Genomic DNA, 4,599 nt, shown 5'->3' with positions numbered 1-4,599 from the left:
TGTGTGTTAATATATAAGTGTTTTATTCATTTATAAACTATATGCATGTACTTCCTCATAATATGCAAAAAACAGACATTTAAAAGAATGAGGTAAAAATAAATATAATGAAAAGTTCTAATATTTCATCTCATTCGCCATCTGAGCATCCCACTGTGTGGACCTCTACAGAAAGAATGGGACCAGTGGTTCCTTAATTGGACCTCAGCTCTCACTTAGATTTTATAGTCTCTGGTAGCTGTCTAAAAGAATGGCCTCCCCCGCCAACCCAAATACAACACTTACTCATTAATTTAATTCACTCAGTCATTATCATGTTCCCATTATGTGCAAGGCATTGAATGAGAGGCTGAGGATACAGTGGTACACATGGCCCTTATAATGTCAGCTTATATAATGACAGCACAGAAACATTAAACAAGTGATTATTTAATAATTATGTTGTCATCATTTTAATGGGTGCAAAAAGTAACCTAAAAGAATGACCCCATTTGGAGAGTTAGAGAAATCAGCAGTTTGGAAATAATATTTCTGCTGAACTCTAAGGATGAATAGACAGGATTAGGCAGAGAGCATGGGGAAGAGAGTTTCAGGGGGAGGGAAAGGACACACAGGAAGGTCACTGGTTCATTTTAGGAACTGAACGAAAGCCAGAGGGAAGGACAGTGGCACAAAATGAAACTGCTGATGTCAGTGGGGACCAGAGATCATGGGGGCGTAGGTGACCACACTAAGGATTTGGGTCTTTATCCTGAAGGCAGGGGAAGATATTGAAGGATTTAAAGCAGGGAGGTCACTGGGTCAGATTTGCATCTCAAAATGATCACTGCGGAGTATAACAAATTATCTCTACTCTTTCCCTTCCTATCTTGGTTGTACTTAGACACCTCTGCTTTCACAGTGCCCTCAGCTTACACTTCCCCTTTTCCTACTGTCTGCAGACCCTTGAACATCCATCAAGATCCAACATGCAGGTCATTTCTTTGGTGAAGGCTTCCCTCTTCTCTATTGCAAACTTCCACATCATTTGGAGCTAATCTCATAATGGCTCTTCCTAGGTTTTATTATAATTTACCTGCTTAACTTTTATTTGGGAAGAGCAGGTGCAGAAAATTGAATTAATTAGTCTTCTCGGAAACTGTCATCTCTGGCTCTTTTGTTTTGTTCATGTTTCCTACTTAGCTTACTTATTTCTTTTTTATTATTAAAAAAGCTCTGTATTGTTTCTGTGCACATATTTTCAATTTCCATAAATGCTGTTGTGCTATCAAACTTATGATTTTCACTTTTTCCAACTGGAATACATTTTGAAGGTCTAGTCACTTTTCTTTGTGAACCCTTATCCCTTCTTATCTTCCTTTTGCCCTGTTTTCTTTCAACCAACTTTAACTTCATCTTGTGTGTTAACATGTATGTGCATATATATGTTTATGAGCCATATTATATTCTTTTTGGTATGAGAAACACATAAACACATACTGATACATACATAAATGTTTATATCGGATCTTACACTGGTAGGAAGAGGGAGTTAGGATCCCAAGAATTCCTCTGATGGGGGCTTAAAGTCAGATGTTTCTTCAACCATTTTTACACATACATATTTTTTCTCTTATTTATGAGAAGCTGGAAAAAGTGCATTGTGTCCTGATTTTTTTTTTTTTTTTTGATTTTAGCTTTTCTTAGACTAAAATCTCATCACATTACTGAAAGAATGAGTTGGGTCTTTATGTATCACCTCTCCTTCTGATGGACATAATAAAAGGCAAAAACTGATTACCACGTGCTGGTTATTTTGAACACGGAAATGATCTTAGTTCTGCCCTATTGGCCATACTCTGTCTTTCCCTTGTGCTGGTAGAAAGTCACTGGCCTTCTCCCTAATCTCAAGTCCTTGAGGGCCAATTCTGGAAGTGTCCTGTCCCAGCTCTCGAAGTCCCCAGGGACCGTCCCTGGACACAGGTGTACCTCTTCCACCCATATCCGTATTATCCGATTCTTCTTCCAAATGTAGCCACAACCCCCTGAATGGTACAGCAGGCTCTCTGTCCCATTCCTAAAAGTGGGCTCAGAGCATCCTGTTGTAACCATGCCCCTGAGCTTCCACGTTCCTGCCCTTCCATCCCTGTGGGACAGGGAGGTCATGGTAACAAAAGGGAGGGGGAGCGACCAGCCATGTATCGCTGTGTCAGAGTTCTGACTGCTCAGGCGGAGGGCAGAAAAAAGGAGCTAAGAACAAGGATGAACAGGGAGAGATGCTGTTCACTTCAGCAGAAACATCCTTCCAGTTCCCTTATGATAAAAATATTCCTGCTTGCTTGGCTCCCTCCAGGCAGAGATACTGAAGACATTAATGTCATAGAAGCAAAACATTAAAAAGAGCTAGGAGGACAATTCAACCCTATCCTCTTACTGATGATCAAATTGCTCCAGAGAGGTTGTGACTTTAAAGATCACACCCGTAACTCCTCAGCAGTGGCCAGGAGGGCTTAGCGTCCTCCTGAGTACTCAGGCTACCAGCTAAAGCCATTGAGCTCTTACTGTAGATTGTCTGCATTCACTACAATATGACTATGCGTAAATTCAAGGCAGGATGCTCGCTGTTGCGGGACATACAAAGGCAATTATGACATGCACTCTGTCCCAGGAGAATTTGGAACATTTAGATGCAAATGGTAATATTCTAAAGCAGCCTCTGGTCAGCCCAAAGAGAGGTAAAAATATCCTTGCCAGGGAATTTAAAGAAAGTACGATTAATGTAGGCAAGAGTGAAAGGCTCTACGGAAGATGTGAGTCTTGATCTATCCCGGGGAGAAAGAGTGGGTGGGGGTGGGAGATACTTTCCCACGATGGTTGACACCCCGCGCCACTCCTTAATACCCAGGTCCCGTGCCTGACAGTGGTAAGAGCAGCACTTTGGAGAAGCAGTGGGCTGAAAGGTGAGCACGAGGGGTTGAGGTATTGGCTCAGGCATGTGTGGAGGAGGTGGAACTATTACCGCCTGGAACAATCTTCACCCTTGTGGCCCAAATCAACCTTCACCAGAAGGCTTTTGCACCAAGCGCTTCTTTGACAGATTCATCAACAGACCTGGTGTCCGATCAGAAGTCTGTTTTGGATTCCTAGTTCATGGAGGAAATGGGAGTTTTCTGCTCGGCAGAAGCCATAGCGCCATCTTGTGGACATAGATGCTTTAATCACAAGCCTTTTTGTTCTGAAAATAACTCGTCTTTGAAAAAAAAAATCCATCATGGAATGCACTCTTGACCCTAGATCATGCTTGGAATACACAGTTTATGAGTAACAAAAGGTTTCTCATGCATTCTAATTCCTGTTAGCAGCTCTTCATCACTGGCAGCTTTTTCCGTTTCGGAATAATCACACATACTTAGGATCCAATCTTCTCTCGTCCCAGACTTGTTCCTTTTGGGCTGTGTGTCCTTGGGGCTGGGTTTTAACCGTGTCCCAAGGGATCCTGTCTTCTTTGAATTTAGCAAAGCAACTCTAAATCCTGAATGAAAATAAAGTAAAGGAAGAAACCTGGGTGTCATGGCTTTTTTGGTCTCCAGAGGAGTTTGGAAAAGGAAATTCCTTATTTAAGGAGCTAAAACACTGTAATGGGGAGCTCAGGGAAGAATTCGTAGCTTTCCAGGAATTTATGGAATCATTTTCTAGAATTTTTACTGGGGTCCACTAAAACGTTCCTGGGAATATGTTTTATTTCAAATCATAAATTCATTGCATCACTGAATAACTAATGACTTTGAAGTGTGAGTACGCTACCCTCCGGTGGAGGGGAAAGATGCCCAGCCTTCTCAGTCTCTCTTCACTCCAGTTCGGTCTGCATCAAATGTGGAACTGATCTCCCTGTCAAGGTTGGGAACTTCAATAGGCTGCCCTTTGTAGAGTCTCAGGCTTCGTTAGAGTTTTAGGTTAGTGTGAATTTGTGTAAGTTGAAAAATCTGTTTTAACTTTTTCAAAAATTGTATTTTGAAAAAGTCACACATTGACATGTTTCAAAATTTAACAGTATAAAAGTTTTCCTTTCACACATGCCTCCCAGCTATCCAGTTTCCTTCCACGGATGCTCCAATATCACACGCTGTTTGTGAGATGCTTCCAAAAATATTCGGTGCTTATAGGAAATCTATCACATCAATGAAAGCCCAGAATGTATTTTGAAGCTTGCACTTTTAACTTAAAAACATAGGCTGGTGATTGTTCTATAATATCAGTATGTAAAGAGCTTCCTTGTGTATTTTTCAGCTGTACAATATTCTGTTGAATGGATGTAGCATGATTTATTTAACCAGGCTCCTACTGAGGTAGTTTCCAAACATGCGGCAGTAAAAATGACGCTGCAGTGAATAGCCTTTATGTCTTTTGCTTTACACATGTGCCAGTCTACCTGTGGGGCATATCCCTGGAACTGGACATGCTGGGTCAAATGGGAGCGTCAAATCTGAAACTGTGGGAGACACTGGTAAACTGTCCTCCATGGAGGTCATTCATACCAAAGCATGTCAACATATGACACCCCATGCCCTCCCTAACTGTGTTGTTTAAACTATCTGATTTTCACCAACCTGAGAGATGAAA

This window comes from Camelus ferus, chromosome 7, assembly GCF_009834535.1.
Source record: "Camelus ferus isolate YT-003-E chromosome 7, BCGSAC_Cfer_1.0, whole genome shotgun sequence".
Classification (NCBI taxonomy): domain Eukaryota; kingdom Metazoa; phylum Chordata; class Mammalia; order Artiodactyla; family Camelidae; genus Camelus; species Camelus ferus.
The sequence above is the reverse complement of the archived record's forward strand: the minus strand, read 5'-3'. Positions refer to the sequence as shown.